The following is a 24,730-nucleotide window of genomic DNA, read 5'->3' on the forward strand; positions in this document are numbered from 1 at the left end:
ATATGCCAAACCACTGCTACTTTATATTTTGTTCCTTAATGGCTGTGTTTTATATTTTTAAACTTTTTATATGTAATTGTTTTGTATATGTATAACTGATGGGACCTGGATCTCTGTTTTAATCATGTATTGTATTGTTGGTGGTAATATTGCTTTTATGGTTTTATCTACTAAAAACTGAATAAAGTATCTAAATGAAGAAAAAATGAATGAAGAAATCGAACAAGGAGCTAGTATTACAGCTGAGATAGCTAGAGGAGACAGTTCTCAAAATAGTCAAAGTTCTGCTTCACTTCGTCAAGATCCACTAGGACAAGCAATTCTTGAAAATGAAGCAGCAATCACCATGAGTGAAGTGGAAACAGCAATGCATCAAGCTCAACAGGATATTATGAACTTAGGAAACTTGGAAGAATAACTAACTATTGAGCAGAAAGAAATGTATCAACAAGTTACACAACAGATTGACCACAGTTTACTTCATGAAAATAAAGAATGCAAGTGCACAACCTTTAACCCTATTCAAATGTATATCAGTGGTCAAGCTGATACGGGAACACGTTTCTTAATTAAGTTTTGACCAGTTATTTACAAAAAACACTGAATCACATGTATCTTGTGTTGTAACCGCTTCAACTGGGTTAGCAGCACAGAACATTAAAGGGATTACATAACATCGTTTACTAATGCTATCTGTTGAACATGAAAACAAATTGGAATATCACAAGCTTTCCTGGAGAAGCTTGTATGGAAGTTTCAAGAGTACTAAAGAAAATGAAACTTTTGATCATTGATGAGGTGAGCATGGTCTCAAACGAAAGGCTTTCCTTTGTACAATTAAGAATGCAGCAAATTAAAAAAAACAGAATATGATGTGTTATTTGGAGGGAAACATGTGATGGTTTTCGGAGATCTACTGCAACTTACTCGTGTGTAGGGGCAACCAGTTTTTAAAACACTTGTGCATGAAGACACCAGAAAATCTTTGGAAAGTATTGGAAATGTCAACATTTGGTCATGTTTTGAATACAAAGAACTTATTAAAAATTTGAGACAGGCAAGTGATGAAGATTATGGAAGCATTCCCCAAGATATAGGAGTTGGTGTAATGCCAGAACATGGTAAAGAAGCTTTGCAAAGTCTGCTACTTACAAACTTGTTCACAAATGAAAATGTTGTCCGGAAATAATATATAAAAAAATTGGAGAAGAGAAATCTCTAATCTGCCTAATGCCAACCCTGCAAGAGTGTTCTACATTCAATGAAGAACTTTTCAAGCTGGAAAAACAACAAATAATAAAAATTGAAAGCCATTGATGAAGTACAGCACAAAGGAATTAATATTATTTTACTGGAAAATTAAAAAACAAAATTGGATTCTTTGGAAAAATCTATATCTAAGACTGCTGGAATATAAAACAATTTATATGTAAGTGAAAACAATCGGGTAATTTTACGGCGTAATTTGGATATGGAAAGAGGTTTAGTAAATGGAGCAATGAAAAAAGTTGTTTATTTTGTTAATTAGCAAAATAGATATGGAATTGAAATTTTGAAGATTAAATTTGATCAGATTGAAGAGGTAAAACAGGTTGGATGTTGTTCTGTATGTTGTTTGCTTGTTAAAGAATTGTATGTTCTTAGGAAACAGTTTCCTCTTTCTTTAGCATATGTGGTGACCATTCATAAATCTCAAGGTTTAAGTGTAGACAGTGCTTTGGTAAACATTGGAAGTACTGTGTTTAAAGAGGGCGTGGCATATGTTATATTGATCCGAGTCGGAACTTTATCTGGATTGTATTTGATTGATTTTGATGAGAGAAAGATTATTGCAGATGCAAATTGTGTAAAAGAGTATAATCGGTTGGGAAGACTTATGCTCCCAACTTAGGTGATGTAAAAAATGAGCATATGAGAAACTCTGAAGTGAGGTTGGAAATAAGAGAATGTTGAGGTTCCAAACAAATTAAAAATGGAGAGTGTTGAAGATATTGTAGGGTATCAGTTAGGAAACAGTTCAGGTATCAACTGCGAACTGTGAACGTCGTATTTTTTCTAGAAAATCTCCCACAACAAATTATGGAGAATCGAGGACAACGGTTTTGACCTTTGTTGCACTCTAGTTTTGAATAGTTAACAACTGATAACACTAAAATCTAAAGTATTTCTGGCATTCAGAATCGTCTGGATACATGTTCTGGTTCTTCACAATTTACAGTTAAGGTTCAGCAAGATGCTCAAGAATTTCTTAAGTTTATGCTTGCCGTATTGGAAGATGAAGGAATACAAATTGAAAATCTGTTTGAACTTCATTAAATATGGGAACATGAATGTGAAGATTGTACATTTACTTCTACCACTAAAATAGACACTGAAAGATTCATATATTTGACAATACCAGATTGTAAAACAGTGTCTGTTAACAAATTAGTAAAATCAGCTAATCAAAATATGGAATGTAGTCACTGCAAATCTGAAATGTTATCAACATTATTTATAGAAAGATTTGTACAATATGTCATTTTAATGATACAATGTTGTAGAGCAGATAGAAGAAAATTGGAAACTAAAATAAAAAATGTGGCAGGTTAACTGTCAATTTCAGGAAGAACTTCAAAAGCAGTGGCAATTATTTTTCACGATGGACCTTCTACAACTTTAGGACACTATACTGTGTATTTAAAATGCAATAAAGAATAGACACATTGTAATTACCAAATTCCTATCTAATATTTTTGATGCCAAAGTTCTGAAAACATCATTCAGCCTATTTGGAAGATGTAAACCTGAATTAATGAGATTATTTTGGATATTTTCAATACAAATGATTTCAGATACATAATTCGGCCTATTTGGAAGATGCCAATATGAATTAAGAAGTTTTTTTTGGATATTCTCAATGCAAATGATTTCGAAAAAGTCATTCTGCCTATAGGGAAGATATCAAGAAATGCTGATAAAATTATTGTTTCTGTTCTTTGATATTGTATTTAGAAAATTGTTTTAGAAGGAATCATTTCACATATTTTATCTTTGTATTATATGCAATGTTATTGAGGGTGTTTATTTTAGGAAAGTTAAACAAATAGTTGAGTTTCTTATAAATATTTTGAACATAGATTTTTTTATAATCATATTGATTGTATATATTTTTGGCTGCTGTTACATGATGATCAACATTGAAATTACTGTGTATGGTGAAATTCAATAGAATCTGAAAACAGCAAAAAAAGCAAACTGAATATGTTATTTAATTGTAAAATCATGTTGTGGTCTACAAACTATAATATTATATGTTATAACTGTATTTTTTCTTCTCTTTTACAGACCCATATTCTAAAGTTTAAAAATTGTAAAAATGTAGATTATAAAAAACAGAAAATATTATTTCAATGACTTTTAGATCTACTATAAAAAAGGTAAGTTTAAGTAACCCAAACACTAATAAACGCAGTACTACATTCACCTATGCACTACCTATACAGTCCTCCAACGACCTAGACACTACTCATTCACACCTTAAATTACCCAGGTAGTACCCATGCAGTCCAGCAATCCCCCTGTCACTCTACGTGCACTCTTCCAATGACCCAAACAGTACCATGTACTAATCAAATCACTCTGCCAAAACCCAAGCACTTATAAATTCACCATGAACTCTCCTTGCAGTACTCTAATCATACAGTCACTACCCATGTACTCATACAATGACCCCAGCACTAACACATGCAGTGCTACAATCACCTGTGCACTAGCCATGCAGTTCTCTATCCACCTAGACACTACTCATTTGTACCTTCATTTACCCACGTAGTACCCAATGCAGTCCAGCAATCATCCTGTCACTAACCATGAACTCCTCTAATCACCCAGCCAGTACCATGTACTTTTCCAATCCCTCCGCCAATATCCAAGCACTTAAAAAATCACCAGACACTCTTGTTGCTGCACTCTAATCATCCCGTCACTGCCCATGTACTCATGCAATGACCCAGGCACTAACTTATGCACTGCTACAATCCTCTGAGCAGTACCTATGCAGTCCAGCTTTTTCCCTGTCACTATCCATGCAGTCCTCCAATCACCCATCCATCACCATGTATTATCCAATCACTGTGCCAATACCCAGGCACTTATATATTCACTATCCTCTCTCCTTGCAGTACTCTAATCATCCAGTCAGTACCTATGTACTCATGAAAAGAACCAAGCAGTACCATGTACTGCTATGTTCACCTATGCACAACCCATGCTGTGCACTAAGCACCTAAACACTACTCATTTGCTCCTTCAATTAACCATGTAGTACCCATGCAGTTTAGCAATCACCCTGTCACTACCCATGCACTCCTCCAATTACCTAGCCAGTACCATGTACGTATTCAATCACTCTGCCAATACCGTAGCACTTATGCATTTGCCATGCACTCTCCTTGCAGTATTCTAATCATACAGTCAGTACCCATGTACTCATGCAATGACCCAGTCACTAACTCATCCAGTGCTACAATCACCTGTGTACTACCCATGCAGTCCTCTAACCACCTAGACTCTACTCATCCTCTCCTTCATTTACCCATGTAGTACCGATGCAGTTCAGCAATCACCCTCTCACTACCCATGCACTCCTGCAATCAGCCAGACAGCACCATGTACTTATCCAATCACTCAGCCAACACCCAAGCAGTTATAAATTTGCCATGCACTCTCCTTGTAGTTCTGTAATCATTCAGTCAGTACCCATGTACTCATGCAATGACCCAGGCACTAACACATGCAGTGCTACAATCCTCTGTGCACTAACCATGCAGTCCTCTAACCACCTAGACACTGTTCATTTGCACCTTCATTTACTCAGGTAGTATCCATGCAGTCCAGCAATCACCCTATCCCTACCCATGCACGCCTGTTATCACCCAGCCAGCACCATGTTCTTATCCAATAACTCCGCCAAAACCCATGTACCTATACATTTGCCATGCACTCGCCTTGCAGTATTCTAATCATCCAGTCAGTACCCATGTACTCATGCAATGACCTAGGCACTAACTCATCCACTGCTACAACCAGCTGTGCACTTGCAATACAATCCTCTTTCAGCCTAAACACTGCTCATTCATACCTTCAATTACCCAGGTAGTTTCCATGAAGTCTAGCAATCCCCCAGTCACTACCCATGTACTCCTCAAATCACCCAGACCACAGAGAGGTGTAACAGGGTGAGTGCCACAGTCTACACTCTGTCATAGAGGGCGTGGATGTCGTCTTTTGCGTGAGGAGTGTGGTTTTGGTGCTGTGGTTTTTCTTGAAGCCTTATTGGGAGGAGTGGAAAATGTGGTTTTCTTTGATGACGGAGGCAAGTTGGCTGTTGATGGCTTTTTCCATGACTTTGGTAGAATAAGGAAGTAGTGAGATCAGTCTGAAATTCTTGAGGTCAGTGGTGTCCGCTGAAGGTTTTTTCAGGAGGGGGTTAACCTCTGCATGTTTCCAGTCATAGGGGAAAGAGGTGGCCCCGAATAGAAGTTAATGAAATGTTGAAGCCCGAGTGGGTGATCGTCATTATTCTCAGAGTGTCTTCAATAGCTGAAGGCTGTCCAGCTATCTAGCGTTGGCTGTGTGCTGCTGGGAGCTTTGGGACGGGCTTCCTTGTGGGGGTTGTTGTCGTCAAAGTTGTCATAGATGGTCTTGATTTTGTGATGGAAGAAAGTGCTGAGTCTGTAGCAGAGGCCCTAGAAGTGAGTGATGTCTGTGGACTCACTGTTGGGTTTGGCAAACTCTTTGATGATGCTGAAGAGTTCCTTGCTCCTGTGTGCATTGGTGGGGATTCTGTCCTGAAGTGTTGTTTTCCTGGAGAGTCCGATGAGCTTGTGGGGGGAAGCTGTGGCTGTTTTGAATTTGATGAGGTCTGTTGTGGTTTTAGAGTTCCTCCACAGTTTTTTTAGTCATCTGCGGGTGAGTCTGGAGTCTCGGAGTTCGGTGAAAAAACACCAGGCTTTCTTGTTGTGGGGCTTGGAGGCTTTCTTGAGGGTCTAAATGGTGTTGGTGCAGTCGGTGAACCAGTTGTGTAAAGTATAGACATAGGTAGTGGGGTCATCATTTGTGGTAATGGGAGGTGAGCTGTCTACAAGAGTCTCTGTGACCCCCATAGATAATTTATTTGTATTCTCTATGTGAGCTGTTGCCAATTGGATGAGAGCTAACCTTCTAAACAGCAACAAAACTGAGGTTCTGTTATTCAGTCGCTGACATATTGTCTTCTGTAAGGTGGCCCCAAAACTAGGATCCCTCCTCACATTATGAAAAAAAACATAGGGATCTACTTTGATCCTGACTAATATTTCAACTCTCAGATTAACCACACTTCATCTGCCTGCCTCCTTGTTCAGAAGTGTTGCCTTTTCTGCCTATAGCTTCTCACAAACCCGTCTTCTTTCAAGCTCTCATTTCAGCAAGACTTACGTATACTTGATATATGTGGGCCCCCACAAGTATATAGTTCATCATCTCTAGATCATACAGAATGCTGCTGTGCATCTTAACCTTCAATGTCCATTCACATTAGTCCTTTGGCCCATCTTTGTAAGTTCTTCCTTGGTTCACTATCAGATAATGCTCTCACCTATAAAGGTTTCCAGTAGGAGCATTCTTACTATATCGGTTGTAAATGCAAGTGCTATGTTTCAGTCATTCACTTCACTCTTCTGCCTCTCTCCTCTTTCAAGTTCTTAGGATTAGGAGGTGCTGTCTTTGTGGCCATTTCTTCATCTACATTGCAGCCAAACTTTGAAGTCCTTTTTGCTTTGCATCAGGTGATCTTCTACTCCACCCCACTACTGGAAATTACCCAAGACCTGGTTACATAGCAATTATCTATTCTTTAACTGTTGCTCTTCATGGCTCGGTCTGATTCTACTCCCCCTAGTGCCATGGCACCTCCAGGGGGAACAGTCTTTCGGAGCCGAATCATACATCTCTATGCGCACGGTTTCAGAGCGAACAATTATGATGACCGATTGGGACAGCCATTCCAATTCGGTCTGCCTGATACAAAAATGCTGGCAGAATCTGTCTTTGGGGCCTGTTACAAACCCTCCTTCACCCAGAGGCGTCCTGTTGGGGCCCGTGGGGTGGTACCCAAGGAGCCCTTCTTTCCAGTAATGCACAATGTGGTAGGCACCATGGGATGCCCACCACATGGTGCAAGTTTTCCTTCAACCACCCCTTTTTTCAATGGGGGCCTATGTTCTTGTTCGGAACACAGGCTACCATTGGAGTCAATGCGAGTCTGATCAAACGTTGCTAGGAAGCCTAATAGTCGGTTGTTCGGACTTACAGAACCCGATTCATTTGGAAATAATTCAGAAACCGATTTGTTTGTAACAGTTTCTGAACAACATCGTAATCAGCCCCTTAGAGCGTAAGCTACTACGAAAAACATCATTGTCAAAGCCAATATGTCTTGTCAATGCCAGATTTATTGACGTTCTCAATTTTGTGTTTTAGTCATGCTGTACACGTGTACATTTACTGTGCAGCATAGTTGAGAGTGAAACGAAAATGCTATGACACGGCTAGTATTGATCAGGTCATAGCACTTTTCTTTACTTTCATCCATGCTTCACAACACCTGTATTGTTGTACTATGAGGCTAAAACATTGACAAACCCAATAGATCTCACGTTAGAGAGACCTATTGGATTTGCTAATGATTGTTTTGGAAGGACATCACTGATAGTAAGACGTTGTCACTTAAATCACTGGAGTACATTCGGCGGATTAGTATTGCATCCCTACAAACTAAATCCTAAGGTATTGGAAATCCAACAACGGTAATTCACGCCAGTTTATATTGGAAGAGGAAATTAACCTCTTCATTTTTAACCTGTTGGTTTCCTTTCGAAGCATCTCAATAAATGGTACCAATAGATGAGGAATACAACAGGCCTTCGCCACAGCCTCTCAGGCATCTGTGCATGCTTTAATATAATACGTTCTATGCCAGATTTCTTATTTCAACTTAAAAGTGCAGCCTTTTGCACAAATGCTGAGCAAAGATTTGTTCTGATCGAGTGGTACAACATTGTTGTTCAGGGGGTCAGTCGGTTCTAAGGTTATTTTTCCAGTTTTTTTTAGTAAATGCAATTGTGACAAACCATTAGGAACCTGCCCTGTTGTATACCTTTTTTCCTTCTGTCTGTTGGGATTGGGGAGATTAAATAAAGGTGGGACAGTTAGAACAAAATAGAGATGTGGCTAATGAAAAGCTGAAGATACAGGGACAGGTGTGTGATGGAGGTATGGGTAACAGCAAAATGGATGAAGATGGGATAAAAGGAGGACCGATAGAGGGGTTAAATATATAATACCTGAATCACAATGCAAGCAGTAGCTGGACATGAGAATGGAACTCAGCAAAGGAGAGATACAGTCAATCAAATCAATCAGTCAAACTGAATTTCAGCACTGCTACCCTTAGGGGTATCTGGGTGCAGCATCTCCACCAAATAACCAGGTCTTGAGTCCCTTAGTCTGTAGCTAGAGGGGAAGTTTGTTCCAGTTCTTGGCAGGGATGTTGGAGAAGGATAGGCTATGGCTGCGATGGATGCAGACAGTGTGTACAAGAGTGAGTGAAGAAGTGCACAGGTATCTAGAGGGCTGGTGGAATTTCAGTTTGTGGCTGATGTATGCAGGTCCTAGGTCATGGAGGACATTGTAGGTATGTGTGAGAATCTTCTGTATGGGGGAGCTAGTGGAGGTCTCTCAGATTGGGGGTGATGTGGGTACATTTGGAGAGGTCGGGGATGAACCTGGCTGCAGCCTTCTGTATGGGCTGGAGTTTTTTAAGGAGCAGGGTAGAGATGCTGGTGTAGAAGGTGGTGTCAAAGTCAAGGCCACTGGTGACAAGAGCCTGCATAATGGTCTTTCTGGTGTTGGTTGTGATCCACCTAATTATTCTGCAGAGCTTGCGGAATGTGTGGAAGCAGGAGGAGGCAACTGCATTGACATGACATTTCATGATCAGTTGACTGTCGAGGATGCATGCATGGTCAGTTGCTGTTGGTGTAGGTCTGAGTTCTGTAGGCTACTAGGTCTAGAGTGGATGTGCTTTCCAGAATATCAGAACTTCAGTTTTGTCGAAGTTGAGTTGGAGTCAGTTGTCTCTCATCCATTAGACAACATTGATCATGGCTTTGCAGAAGTCGGTATTGGCATTGGAGTGATCCTCAGTAAGCGAGAGGATCAGCTGAGTGTCATCTACCTAGGAGATTATGTTGAGTCTGTGCGATCTGACCATGTCTGTGAAGGGGGTCATGTAGCTGTTAAATGGGGTGGGGCTAAGTGAAGATCCTTGTGGTAGACCACATATGATGTCTTTGTCTGCGGAAATGAAAGGAGGCAGTCAGATGCTCTATGTGCATCCTGTAAGGAAGGAGGCGATCTATTTAAGGGTAACTTGCTGTATGCCTATGTTGTAGAGTCTGCTGATGACAGTGTTGTGAGAGATGATGTTGAATGCGACAGAGGGGTCGAAGAGGATCAGTGTCACAGTTTCTACATGGTCAAGAAGTGTTCTGATGTTATCTGTGGCGGCAATAAGTGCGGTCGCAATGCTGGTTTTGGCACAGAATCCTGATTGTGACTCGTCCAGTGGTGGATTTGTTCCAGGATTTCTGTAGGATGCAGATTGATGGCTTTCTCGAATACTTTAGCCAGGTAGGGGAGCAGGGAAATCAGCCTGTGATTTTTGAGATCACTGGGGTCGATAAAGGCTTTCTTTAGGAGGGGTCTGACCTCTGAGTGTTTCGATTTGTCAGGAAGGTTTCTGTGGAGATGCAGGTGAGTTGCGTGCTGATTTAATTTGTTGCTAGCCTGCAGAAGTGATGGGGCAGGAGTTGGCAGGCACTCCTGAGTGGATGTAAGACATGAGGGCTGTGACCAGAGACCAGGTGGTAATGGCTTGGCTAATGATTGCTGGTTGCTAGAGGTCATTGAGGGTTAATGGTGGCAGGTTGGAGGTTGAACTTCTTATAGATGATGATGGTATTCCTGCTGTGGAAGTAGACAGAGAGGGTGTTGCAGAGTTATGGGAGGGGTGGATAGTTTTCTCTATGGCTGTTGGGTTAGAAAATGTTTTGAATATTTTGAAGACTTCCTTGGAGTGGTTGGCCACAGAGTCGATGTGGATTGTGATGGCTGCTTTCTTGCCTTCTTTGATGTGCCAGTGATAGGTGCTGAGGACTGTTTGCTTTTTTGTGAGCCACTGTTCTGTCTGCTAGGTTCTTGGTGGTGTGCCACTTTTTTCATGTTGATCGTAGTTGTGCTTATTGATTCTGAATTCTGTGTTATACTAGCTGGCCTCTTTGGATGACTTTTGGATTTAGTAGGTTTCAGAGGGTTGACTTTGTCACTGTTGTTGATGATCCAGGCGGTCCGGTTCGAGACTGGTAAAGGTCTCTTGAGGCCTCGTATTGGGAGGTGGTGAGGACATTTGACCACTAAGTTTTGGTGACCCCGCTCTAGGTGCAGTGGGGGGATATCGGGTGCCTGGTGATGGTGTGCTGGGGGGAATGTTTTCATTGTCCAGCATTCCGTCCATCAATTGTTTCTTTTGCATGTGATGGTGTGCTGGATGCCAGTGATGGTGAATTATAAGATAGTTTGGTCATTCCAGGTGAATTGTGTGGTGTGGCTGAAGTTGATTCTGTCGCTGAAGGTGAAAATGGGATTGAATGTGGGTCCGGCTTAATGTGTGGGTTTGATGAACAGTTGGGTGAGGCCGATCTTGTTCAGATTCTCCAAGAGGGCGGTGGAGTTGGTATCATTGGGGGTCATCGATGAGAAAGTTGAAGTTGCCGAGTAAGATGTAGTTGTGAGAGTCGATTGCTAGGGAGGCAATGAGGAAGGGGATGGTGTCTCAGAATATGGCTCGGGGTCCCGATGCTCAGTAGACAAGGGTGACTCTTATCATGGTTTTTGCATCAGTTTGTAGTGGGACGTTGAGATGTTCCATGAGAGGTGTGAGGTCATTATTGGCAACCTTGGGCAGAGCCACGCTATACGGAATCCTCCAAACTTGTTTCTGATATTATTTATTTAATATTTTTCCCTCTCTATTCCTGATTGTATACTTTGTATTTGGTTCTACTTTTTGTGTGTCTTTTGTACTGTACAGTACACTAAGAAAGGATAGGAAAGAAGAACAACAACAACATAAATACAAATATAACGAACCTTGTTTGGCAGTGTGCATCACTTGTGATTCAGCATTCGGGGAGCTGCAGATGACAATGGATAGAAGCAATAAGCCAAGAGAAAGAAAGGAAAGAAAAATACATGCAGGCCTAATGCAGAAGCACACTGGCTGCCTTCACAAAGTGACTGCCAGCTACATAGCCAGGCCACAACAACAAGAAAAGGAAGGCAGACAGTGCAGGCCTATGGCAAAAGCACACTGACTACCTTCACAAAATGGCTGCCAGCCACATGTCCAGGCAGGCCAAAAAAAGAAACAATCAATAAGCCAAGAGGAACCAAGGAAAGAAGACATGCAGTTCTAAGACAAAAGCAAGCACATTAACTACCACCACCACAAAATGGCCAATAGCCACATGGTCACTCAAAACAACAACCAGCAACCAGCAAGAGGCATGGAAAACAATTAACTTAACCATGCCTATTAAGGGCACAAACTTTACAAAATGGCCACTGGCCACAGGGAAAGGCTCAACCAAGGCAAATGCTAACCCGCTATTACAAACAAACACACTCGCACACTGGCCAGACAAAAGAGACATGCCAAACAACTCAGCTTGACAACAATACCAAAAACAAAATTCCACAGAGCTAAAAAAGGTTTGCAAATTTCAATGCAAGTTACACAACAATCAACACACACATCCAACAAAGGCATTTATTTAAAACACATGAAAAAAAGTAAAAAAAACAAAAACACATTTTGCATTTCATTCCAATGACGTGTTTGCGATAGCACACTCTTGTGGGACCGTGCAGCCGGCTACCAAATCTCATGGCTCTCGTGAATAGATGGGAAATATTGTCAGCGATCGCAGGCATCCCAGTAAGTAGCTCCCACGTGTGCAAAAACGCATTTTGAGTGCAAACTCAAAAAACCTTTGCGAGGTGTTTTTGGTAACTCCGCGTTCTACTTAGAATGCAGAGTTGCGATGAATCCACAAACTCCGCAAGCGTAGCAGAGTTTTACGCCCAGGCTTAATCATTGGTGATGGTACATCTGATAGTCTTCTCACAGATGATGGCTATGCCTCCACCTTGTTTGTTGATGCGGTCCCGGTGTATCTTCGTGTGTGTGTGTGTGGCCTTCAGCAGAGGCAGTGGTGATGTTGGGGTTTGAGGAGTGGTTACGTCACTTTTCAGTGATAAAGGTAACATCCGTGGAGAGGGTGATGATGGTGTTTCATATTTCTGTGGAATGTCTGCAGAGGGAGTGGCTGTTGAGCAAGATGCAATGGATCGGTTATGGGAAGTTCTTGGTCTTGTCTGCAGAAGTGGTGCAGGATCTTTCGTAGGTTATCTCTCATAAAAAGTGAGAGTGGCAACAGATGAAGGGCCTCTTTAGTGGCACTGAGAGGTGAGAAATTCTGTTTAACCAGCTGGCCCTGCCTCTGTGACTGCTTGGAAATGGAGGCCTGGTCTCGTCCAGTGGTAGGAGGGGGTACGAGGCACTCTCAGCACTCTCAGTGCAGTGATAAAGGTTGTATGAACAAGAGGGAAACAGTTTCTCCTCGTTGCACCTCCCTAACCCCACACCTGGGGTGGTGTTAGGTTCCGATGCATTCCCATGTTCACAATGCCTCATAATTCTGGGAATGCTTCTAGTTTAATGGGTGTTGTGTGGGAACACCCGCAGCAACATCCATGGAATACCCCTTTCACATTGTTTTCTGCGTGAAAGGGGCACATATTTATAAGGCCATGAAAAGCCAAACAAATTGGCTTCACATGGCCTTGTAAATAGGCTGTGCCACATTGCGCCACCGGAACGTCATAAAAATTATATACAGGATATGGTGGTAGTGTTTCTCAAACGAGAAAGCGTCCGCACATAACGTAAATATAACTCAAACTGAAAACAGTTCAACGTGTAAAATTACTAGTGTAATGTTCTTAGTATTAGCCAACAAGGTGCACTGCTATCCTGATTCACACCCACCACCAGGGGTGTCAAAAATTAGCAAGAAAAGAATTTCAAGCTAATGTCAAGAGCCAAAGGAGAACAGGTTAGGCAAGCACTCTCTAGATTAATTAGTATTGCACCATATAGTCATCACCATTATCAAATCATGATATGAGCAAAGTGAATAATTTGAATAGTGATCATTCTTAGCTAATAAGCCAATAAAAAGTTCAATTGTAGATTGTCGATTTCAAAATACGGATCCAAAAGCTGATGTTTGTATTCCAAATCATTTATTCCATAAACATTTAAAAGACAAGTATTATATTTTCCAGCATACACCGCCGACACGTGTTTCGTCTTTTTAAAAGACTTTTTCAAGGCTGCAAGTAAGAAAAAACTACAATAAATATTCACCAATACATAATCATGTTATACACATCTCATAATTATATACAAGTTTAAAAGGAGATGCTGACCTATAACATTAATTAACAAAAAAACAAAGATTGATAGAAAAAACCACAGAAGAAAAAGGATAAGGAAAATACAAATCATTATTCATATATTTATATGTTCACCGTATTCACTATTTCATAGTTGTAGGATCTATACAGGAGTGGATAACATTTTGAAATCACAAGTTAATAACCTAATATTCTGATATCATTTACAGTGAGTATAGTAGGTATCAGAAAGAATAATGGTAAACAGGTAACACGTTTTTACTGAGGTAACCCAGGTGTCTATTCCGATATCACATAATCAGTAATTATCCGTAAAGCACCTGTAGTACAATCAAAGTATGGATGGTGAAGTAAAACATACCAAACGATAGTTGTTGTACTAGATTCTGATGAGGCAGATCCTGCCTCGCAGCCAAAGTTTAGGAGAAATTGAAGGTCACAAACTAAATCTGTCTCCTATAATTTAACAACAAAAATAAGGTTGTGACATGTATTCCACATCAACTAACAAAACAGGACAGAACGGTTTGGGATAGTGAAAGACCTACCAAAAGTGGTAAGCCCAGAAAACGTAGTTGTAATAATCAAGCTCTTTTCCCATGAGTTCTATTGCGAGGCATCAGATATAAGCCACCTTCACAGTCCGTAATGGTGGGAGTTGTCCTGAAGATAAATACAGAATGTGCGGGCAAACAATTAAAAGAGCCCCATAGCAGAGTGTTAAGCGTTCGTGACAGGACAAAAAGCCATAATACGTGTGTACCGTATCATAACTATCTTCTTAAACCGTTCGTAGTTAAACGCAAATGAGGTGATCATGAGAAAAAAGACTCCATACAAATCGGACATGTTAACTAAATCAATCAAAATAGGACAGTTCAAAATATTGAGGAAAAAGTATAATTTATATCCAGCACGTTGGTGATTGCTTTGCAGCATAGAGTTATTAATATTTCTGTTTCTATCCATAGTGTTGACTCTAGTCACAATGGACTGATCATTACCTGCAGTACTAGTTTCAAAATGTAATGTAAGTGACACACATAGAATAACTAAAACCTATAATGCAGACACTCACTTAAATGGTTCAGCTGTCTTGCTGCGTGGAGGTTGAATCCTTCATATATGTTAGGTTGGTCGACCCTGATAAGTCTAAAAAAGAATATAAAATTCACTCAAATTATATTGTTACCCAGTATCCCATGTATTGATAGATACTCGCAAGAAAAATTAGATTAAAATCTAGAGGTTCTAAAATTGGCGAAAAGGAGTGTTGCCACCATCAAATTAACAGATATGGCAAGACCCCAAACAGGACACGTCTACCCAGGCTGGTATAGGCACAAAGGGAAAGATGGAAAAAGTAAAGTTAGCCCATATCTATACACTCGGTAGCCCTGCAATGTAAATCAGTCATAGTAAATTACTGGACGTCATCCACGGGCGACCCCAGTTGCAGTTCTCAAGTGGAGAGAACAAAACTGTCCTTTAAATAGGTGTGGGAGGTAGCCCCTGACACACTAGACAACAAATAACATAACTAGCTGGCAAAAACCCCAAGGTATTAGGACCCAGCGTTAGCGAGGCGCAGAAACGGAGGACGTATATGGCTACTGCGATCTAAATCGCATTCTCGTGTCAAGTCTGTCTTACCTTATGAGGAGCGCCGTCCGCGAGGAGCCTCCACTGCTGCCAGTTACCGGGATGTCAATACCGCGCTGAAATTTAAGCAGACAGTAGGCGTGGCTATCAAAAAATTACGTGGAGCCCCTAAAGCGCGAGTGAATCATCCCTGTGTTGAAGTCATTCATCGCGGCCATCTTATAATGGGGGAGAATGGTATAAAGGATGCAGTAATATCGACGTACTCACAACGAAGTGGCCCTATTAATATTGCCAAGGCCACCAGGTGTCATTTACGGAAAAAATTATGATTGTAAATAAGAAAGGAACAGTGGTGCTAAAATTATTAGCAATCAAGATTATTATTCGAACGTGGATAATATAATGAATAAGCAATGTAGTAGCCTATGTGTGTCATGTCCCGAGCTAAACTGAGGCGGTAAACTGATTCGATCTAATAATATCGGATAAGACCCATGGTCTGGATTTCAGTTTTAGTTCAGATGGATATATTGTGGGACACATTATACTACACATGATAATATTATCTGTAAAGTTGCAGTAAGGCACTAGACTGTTGGAGTCCCAATGGGGCACACTGAAGTTGGAAATCAAAATATAAACCCCATACCTTTAACACCATCAATCAACATGATGAGAACACAGAAAGCATGCCCGACAGGTCATGTGAAGGCACACTGAGTACGGAGTCATTAGTCTTTGAGAAAAACATGTAGCTCTCTATCAATATTAAGACCTTGATCTACTGCACGGAGTTTGATTAGCCACTTGGATTCAAGTTTCCGTAAAGCTAGTATGTTATCTCCACCTCTTCCATCAGGTCTAATAATGTCTACTCCATGGAAACGGATACCCAGTACCTCTAGTTCTGCAAGTTCTTTGTTATAATGTGCTGCCAATGGATATCTAGCGTTGTTATTGCGAATGGCTCTGACATGCTCCTGAATTCTCTCTTTTAGTGGGCGAATGGTACTACCCACATAAATTAGTCCACAGTGGCAGATAATGCAATATACCACCAGTTTAGAATTGCAGTTAATGAATTGCTTAATATGGTGTACTTGTTTAGTGTTATACGAAAAGGTTTTTATCTTATCAACGGCAAACTGGCATATATTACACAACGTGCATTTATAGAAACCACACGGTTTGATGGGCATCCATTTCTTAGTTACATCCAACATGGGGCCACTCGGGCTAGGGTTTTTAATGATGGAAGGGCTAAGTAGATTTCTAAGTGTTCTGCCTTTCCTGTATATGACACGTGGTCTTGCTCCAATGTGTGTTTCCAAATCTTTATCCAATAGAAGTAGATGCCAATGTTTTTTGATGGCATTAAAAATGTGGGTGCTGTTAGCATTGTAGTGTGTAATCAGAGCAAGCTTGTCATTACCAAGATGTTTACAACCTTTCTGTTTTCTTTTTAGAGTAGACTCTATAGGGATTGTCTGTATTTTTCTATGTGCTGTGTCCAATATGTCATACCTCCTTTTCATGATCTCAATCTCTGCCATAAAGTTATCTTCAGTGCTACAATTGCGTCACAATCTGGTCATCTCACCATAAGGAATAGCACCAATCTGCGACGCAGGATGTGCACTGCTGGCATGAAGAACGAAATTGCAGGAGGTACTTTTCCTGTACAATTTGGATTCAATTTTGTTGTCAACTATAAATAGAGTGACATCTAAGAAAGAGATATTGTTATTGCTGGATTCAGAAGTAAAAGTAAGATTATACTCATTATCATTCAAGTACATAAGGAACTCGTTTAACAATACATCTCCTCCCCCCCAGATCATGAATGCATCATCGATAAATCAACCCCAATAGACAATATGTTCCGTCAAAGTAGGTGGGCCTTTTTTCCAAATATGATGTTCCTCGAAGAAGCCCATGTAGATGTTGGCAAAGGAGGGGGAGAATTTAGCTCCCATGGCAACACCGGAGTGTTGCTGGTACCAATCATCAAGGTGTTTGAAGAAGTTATTGTTAAGAGCAAATTTGGTAAAATCTAATATCATGGTGGTATGATCTTAAAGTGTAAAACTGAACACGTGGGCACCACATTTCGGTACCCTTAAAGCTGCACAGCCAGAAACGAATTCAATGAATCAATTCATTAAACCTCTTAATTTTTCCACAATTTTCTCCAACATATTTCATCCGTTTTACTTTTTGCTTCTCATCAATTCATTTTACTCATTTATTTGCCATTCTTTCCAATTCAAAAAAGGTCCAGGAATGCCAGTTGTTTCCTCATGTCACATTTATTGGTTACCCAATGCATTTCGGGAAAATTTCCCTTCTTCGGGGGTATGCCTATAATACAAAAGAATGAATCAACTAGTGTTCGCTTGTCTTAATTAAAAATACATAAAACATGCTCTACGCACTGCTAGTTCTCCCTATTCTTCACTTTTTGTAATCTCGTATATTACATTCCTGTGCATATCCGATATTGTTTACATGTGTAACCTTCTCCCTTGTCTTTATAAATAGTGCCAATGTTTGCTCAACAACCCGCCCTTTCTTTAATCTAAACATCAGATGCTGACCTACAAATTCGTCACGCATCTTTAAACAAAGCAGCTTAATATTCCGTTTTCCATGCAACCTTTAAGTTCAGCCAGCTTACCGTGCCATGAGTCTATCTGTATTTTAGTCGAATTCTCTTCAACATATCCATCTCCATTGTATAATGTTAACATTCATTCCGCGGAGCACGCCGCTGAAATGCTCCTGTTTGTTCTTCCGAGGAGTGTAGATTAAACCTTTGCCGGTTTCTCCTTCCCTATTTCAATTAAGCTTCCCTCAGGTGCACGATCACGTGCTCTCCAGGCTCTCGCTGTACTCACATCAATCATCCTAACGATCTAGTCACGTCATTCTGCTGCTACTGATGTAATAAACTACAATACCCATAACACATCGGCTTAACCTGCGCCCAAACATATACTGACACTTCACTGGTAAACTGTTAGACAAGGATAAACAATGCACATAAAGGAAATTACTCGCATACATAGTGTTCATTAAATCTGAATAAAAAGGTCCGTGTTTAAATCAGATTCTTTTGCATCATAATCTTTAGGCGTAATGGGGAAATGGCGCTCCTGCTCAGTCTTCGAATGATTATGTCCATTTATTTCAATCTTGTTTGTCCGGTCACTTCAATTTATGGGGTGCAATCTCACGTTGGGACAGAAAGTCATTCAGTAACAGATTCAGGATAATGGGATGCACACCTTCTCTTGAAAAGTTCCCTTGTTCTGTGTAAATGTTTGTCGTCTATGTACTCTATCAATTAGTCTTTGTAGGCGTGCAAGCTCGTTATGCGCTCTGTCCCAATGCGCTGCAATTGAAAACTGAACACGTGGGCACCACATTTCGGTACCCTTAAAGCTGCACAGCCAGAAACGAATTCAATGAATCAATTCATTAAACCTCTTAATTTTTCCACAATTTTCTCCAACATATTTCATCCGTTTTACTTTTTGCTTCTCATCAATTCATTTTACTCATTTATTTGCGTAAAATGAATTGATGAGAAGCAAAAAGTAAAACGGAAGGTGTGCATCCCATTATGTGCATTGTTTATCCTTGTCTAACAGTTTACCAGTGAAGTGTCAGTATATGTTTGGGCGCAGGTTAAGCCGATGTGTTATGGGTATTGTAGTTTATTACATCAGTAGCAGCAGAATGACGTGACTAGATCGTTAGGATGATTGATGTGAGTACAGCGAGAGCCTGGAGAGCACGTGATCGTGCACCTGAGGGAAGCTTAATTGAAATAGGGAAGGAGAAACCGGCAAAGGTTTAATCTACACTCCTCGGAAGAACAAACAGGAGCATTTCAGCGGCGTGCTCCGCGGAATGAATGTTAACATTATACAATGGAGATGGATATGTTGAAGAGAATTCGACTAAAATACAGATAGACTCATGGCACGGTAAGCTGGCTGAACTTAAAGGTTGCATGGAAAACGGAATATTAAGCTGCTTTGTTTAAAGATGCGTGACGAATTTGTAGGTCAGCATCTGATGTTTAGATTAAAGAAAGGGCGGGTTGTTGAGCAAACATTGGCACTATTTATAAAGACAAGGGAGAAGGTTACACATGTAAACAATATCGGATATGCACAGGAATGTAATATACGAGATTACAAAAAGTGAAGAATAGGGAGAACTAGCAGTGCGTAGAGCATGTTTTATGTATTTTTAATTAAGACAAGCGAACACTAGTTGATTCATTCTTTTGTATTATAGGCATACCCCCGAAGAAGGGAAATTTTCCCGAAATGCATTGGGTAACCAATAAATGTGACATGAGGAAACAACTGGCATTCCTGGACCTTTTTTGAATTGGAAAGAATGGCAAATAAATGAGTAAAATGAATTGATGAGAAGCAAAAAGTAAAACGGATGAAATATGTTGGAGAAAATTGTGGAAAAATTAAGAGGTTTAATGAATTGATTCATTGAATTCGTTTCTGGCTGTGCAGCTTTAAGGGTACCGAAATGTGGTGCCCACGTGTTCAGTTTTCAATTGCAGCGCATTGGGACAGAGCGCATAACGAGCTTGCACGCCTACAAAGACTAATTGATAGAGTACATAGACGACAAACATTTACACAGAACAAGGGAACTTTTCAAGAGAAGGTGTGCATCCCATTATCCTGAATCTGTTACTGAATGATCTTAAAGTGTTGCATCCCTCTTAGAGAGAAAATATGTGAGGGCAGCCATTCCCTTGTCTAGTGGTATACTTGTATACAGTGCGCATACATCTAATGTTACCAATTTGAAAGTTGGTGCCCACTCAAGATCCTCCAGTTTACAAAGAAGATCCTTTGTATCTTCCAAGAATGATGGAACACAATGGGCTGTAGAGTAATGTCTATATATTCGGAGATTTTTTCTATGGGTCCTCCAATCCCAGAAATGATCGGTCTCCCAGGGGGGGGAAGTAATGCACTTATGTATTTTAGGCAATACATAAATATAAGCTGCTTTTGGATTGGGAACATTTAGATATTTGAGTTCCAAGTCCGATAGCAATCCTGCATTATGCCAATATGTCAGCATTTTGTCAAGGTTGGCTGTGGTGGAAATCATGGGATTGGATGCAAGTTTAATATACGAGTTTGTATCACATAGTTGTCGATTAATTTCTCCAATATAGTCCTCACTATTGAGTATAACTATATTCCCACCCTTATCAGCCTCCTTTATTACCAGATTTTCTTTGGTTTTGAGTTGTTTGAGTGCATTTCTCTCATTGGAATTCAAATTATCCCTCTTACCAAGTGGTAGAAGAAATGTTTTTTCTTCAAGTTTATATAACTCATCAGTGACAGTCCTATAAAAACAGTCTATAAGTGTATCAGAGGAGGTTGAGGGTGAAAATGTGGATTTGGTTCTAAGGCCACTGTCCGTATAGATGTTAATTTCGATCCCCAAATCTGACATCACACTATTAATAGTTGGTGGCTCTTCCAATTCCTCATCCATCTCTAACAACATTTGCACTTCCATGATGTCTTGGATACTTCTACCACTTTCACGAACATTGTACAACAACATCTCTTTGGGTTTTTTATTTTGGTCAAAGAATTTTTTGAGTTTGAGTTTTCTTACAAATTTGTAAAGATCAATGTGCAAGAGGGTAAAGTCTGCTTTACTCATGGGACAAAAACTCATTCCTTTCTTCAACAGACTAACTTCACTAGTCCCCAATTCAATCCGTGATAGATTGATCACTGATACATCATTGTTGCTATTTTGAACATTGGTTACAATATCACAATTGGCTATATTAGACGACAAAGTCAAGGCATCATTACATACAGTCAATGTTTTGATAGTACTCTCCAATGCTATTGCTTTCTCTGCTGTCGTGAAGCCGATCTGGTTACTCTTTGATTTGGATGCCCCTCTGTTTTTCCTGCCCCCCCTCCTTGTTCTTTTCCTGGTTGGCTTTTTCGATTGAAGCCTGCCTGTATCCCCTTCCGGTACCGTTCTAATTCTGTTAAAAAAGATGAACCTGGGATTGGGCTCTTGGGGGTTCCTGCCAATAAGGAGGAATCACTTCTTCTGTCACTGATTTCCGTGAATTCACTGTTAATGCTCGATACTTCTGATTCACTAACAGAGATTGTCTTATCAACTCTAGGCTCATTAAGTGAGGAGGTCCCTGATCTGGGTTTTGTTTCGTCAAATCTCTTGGCAAACGTAAAGACTCTTCCGTTCTTATAATCTAGTTCGTCACGTTTAAGCTTTCTGATCTTTTTGTCCCTGATGTAATTCTGATGGGAATTGAGGACGTCTTTAAGTATTTTGAAGTTTTTTTCCGCAATCTCTCCCAGATTCAGAGAATTTATCTCTCCTTCTATTTTTTCAATTTCTTTTAGGAGTTTTTCTCTTTTGCGTTCAGCATGGCGGATTAAAATGTCATCATGCCAAACGAGGATCCAGCAATTAGATGTTCCCATTCTCCTAATAAATCTGGATCTAAGTCTTCGAAGGTGGGAAAAATAATAACCCTGAGCCCCCTAGGGACCTGCTCGATCTCAATATACTTCTTAAGGGTTGTCAAATCCTACCAGCGGGAAAGTTCTGCCTTACGTAAGCGTTCTAACTTGAGAAATAGTTGTTTTATATTCTGTGGTTTTTCTTCTGATATAATCTTGGGTTTATTGGGGATCCCTTGATTTTGAAATATCTCATTAAACAATTTGTCACGGTCATCTTCAAACATGGCCATATTTACTGGACAGTGAAAGGGTTATTGTAGACTGGGAAGATGTACCAGTCAGCTACACGTCAGCAGAGAAAGTATTACAGAAGTGCAAGGACTCACTTGACAAAATTATATACAGGATATGGTGGTAGTGTTTCTCAAACGAGAAAGCGTCCGCACATAACGTAAATATAACTCAAACTGAAAACAGTTCAACGTGTAAAATTACTAGTGTAATGTTCTTAGTATTAGCCAACAAGGTGCACTGCTATCCTGATTCACACCCACCACCAGGGGTGTCAAAAATTAGCAAGAAAAGAATTTCAAGCTAATGTCAAGAGCCAAAGGAGAACAGGTTAGGCAAGCACTCTCTAGATTAATTAGTATTGCACCATATAGTCATCACCATTATCAAATCATGATATGAGCAAAGTGAATAATTTGAATAGTGATCATTCTTAGCTAATAAGCCAATAAAAAGTTCAATTGTAGATTGTCGATTTCAAAATACGGATCCAAAAGCTGATGTTTGTATTCCAAATCATTTATTCCATAAACATTTAAAAGACAAGTATTATATTTTCCAGCATACACCGCCGACACGTGTTTCGTCTTTTTAAAAGACTTTTTCAAGGCTGGAAGTAGGAAAAAACTACAATAAATATTCACCAATACATAATCATGTTATACACATCTCATAATTATATACAAGTTTAAAAAGGAGATGCTGACCTATAACATTAATTAACAAAAAAACATAGATTGATAGGAAAAACCACAGAAGAAAAAGGACAAGGAAAATACAAATCATTATTCATATATTTATATGTTCACCGTATTCACTATTTCATAGTTGTAGGATCTATACAGGAGTGGATAACATTTTGAAATCACAAGTTAATAACCTAATATTCTGATATCATTTACAGTGAGTATAGTAGGTATCAGAAAGAATAATGCTAAACAGGTAACACACTTTTACTGAGGTAACCCAGGTGTCTATTCCGATATCACATAATCAGTAATTATCCGTAAAGCACCTGTAGTACAATCAAAGTATGGATGGTGAAGTAAAACATACCAAACGATAGTTGTTGTACTAGATTCTGATGAGGCAGATCCTGCCTCGCAGCCAAAGTTTAGGAGAAATTGAAGGTCACAAACTAAATCTGTCTCCTATAATTTAACAACAAAAATAAGGTTGTGACATGTATTCCACATCAACTAACAAAATAAGACAGAACGGTTTGGGATAGTGAAAGACCTACCAAAAGTGGTAAGCCCAGAAAACGTAGTTGTAATAATCAAGCTCTTTTCCCATGAGTTCTATTGCGAGGCATCAGATATAAGCCACCTTCACAGTCCGTAATGGTGGGAGTTGTCCTGAAGATAAATACAGAATGTGCGGGCAAACAATTAAAAGAGCCCCATAGCAGAGTGTTAAGCGTTCGTGACAGGACAAAAAGCCATAATACGTGTGTACCGTATCATAACTATCTTCTTAAACCGTTCGTAGTTAAACGCAAATGAGGTGATCATGAGAAAAAAGACTCCATACAAATCGGACATGTTAACTAAATCAATCAAAATAGGACAGTTCAAAATATTGAGGAAAAAGTATAATTTATATCCAGCAGGTTGGTGATTGCTTTGCAGCATAGAGTTATTAATATTTCTGTTTCTGTCATAAAAATGATCTTCCAGTGGTGCAAAAGTGCAGGTAAGGCCTCATAAATGAAGCCCTATATTTGTATACATTTATTACATTAGTGTGTGTATTTATATTTATAACTATTTTTAATAACTTAATTTCATTAAACATTATTTTCCAAGGAGTTTTCTTTTAGGTTGCTCCCTCGATTATTTTCTGGTGGAGAGTGTAGCAGCACCAGTAGTTGGCAATGTACTTTGGTGGATTTACTACGGTTGTTTTGGTTTTAGCAGTTACTTGCACTCGGAGTTTGTGAATATCAGAACGTTTGCAAACATACTAAAATGTGAAAACTTACATAAAAGGGGAAAATACCTTCATAAATCTGGGACCAAAGGAGGCCCTGAATTATCTGGCAAAGTATGATATGGTAGATGGTTTTAGGCCACTTAATCCTGATGTTCTTTGTTTGACAACTACAATCAGCTCTAACTAAAGATACCATTTATTTTTGGATTTAAAGTCAGAGATGTGTAGCCTCCAGCTTTCATTCTCAGAGTTGTGCCACATTTCATCTCACATTTCTTACCTCGTGTCTTTCTTCTTTGCAGATAAGTTACGGGGCTCAGAACCCTGCACTCAGTGACAGAGGGAGGTTTCCATCCTTATACCGGACTGTCCCAAATGATCTCTCCTTCTATATTGGAATTGCTCAGTTGTTAAGACATTTCGGATGGACCTGGGTGGGGGTCCTGACCACGGATGATGACAGCGGAGAGCTAGCGCTGCGAGGACTGAAGGACGTGATTGGTCAGGTCGGAGGCTGCATCGAGTTCTCTTATATGATTCCTGCTTATCTTTCTAGCGCTGACCCACTGAACCTGCGGACAGTCATGGAGGCCGTCAGGACCTCCACCGCACAGGTGGTCATTCTCTACTGCAGTACAGTGAACGCTGTACATTATTTCTCCTACAGTGAATGGAGAACATTGCCTCCTAAAACTTGGATTTTGTCAGAGGCTATATCTGATATTGTCAACTTTGGATTCACCTTAGATTTATTCAATGGA

At 39.9% G+C, this 24,730-nt stretch overlaps 2 long non-coding RNA genes across 3 annotated transcripts in view; both read right to left on the reverse strand.

The window, feature by feature from the left end:
* Positions 1–13,487: 13,487 nt before the first annotated feature.
* Positions 13,488–14,282, reverse strand: LOC144828283 (uncharacterized). Its single transcript, XR_013610413.1, has 3 exons — positions 14,172–14,282; positions 13,985–14,079; positions 13,488–13,539 (listed from the first exon to the last, which is right to left on the reverse strand). It is a non-coding gene; the product is annotated as an uncharacterized LOC144828283 (long non-coding RNA).
* Positions 14,283–22,540: 8,258 nt separating this feature from the next.
* LOC144828282 (uncharacterized) overlaps positions 22,541–24,730 on the reverse strand; it is a 90,954-nt gene continuing 88,764 nt past the window's right edge. Inside the window, exons 3-5 of one of the 2 annotated variants that reach the window (XR_013610412.1) lie at positions 23,278–23,392; positions 23,091–23,185; positions 22,593–22,644 (exon numbers count right to left, since the gene is read on the reverse strand). This is a non-coding gene — a long non-coding RNA (uncharacterized LOC144828282). Of the gene's footprint in view, positions 22,645–23,090; positions 23,186–23,277; positions 23,393–24,730 lie in introns of both variants that reach the window. The other variant, XR_013610411.1, reaches the window with a different exon arrangement.

The sequence above is a fragment of the Lissotriton helveticus genome, chromosome 4_1 (genome assembly GCF_964261635.1).
Source record: "Lissotriton helveticus chromosome 4_1, aLisHel1.1, whole genome shotgun sequence".
Classification (NCBI taxonomy): Eukaryota; Metazoa; Chordata; class Amphibia; order Caudata; family Salamandridae; genus Lissotriton; species Lissotriton helveticus.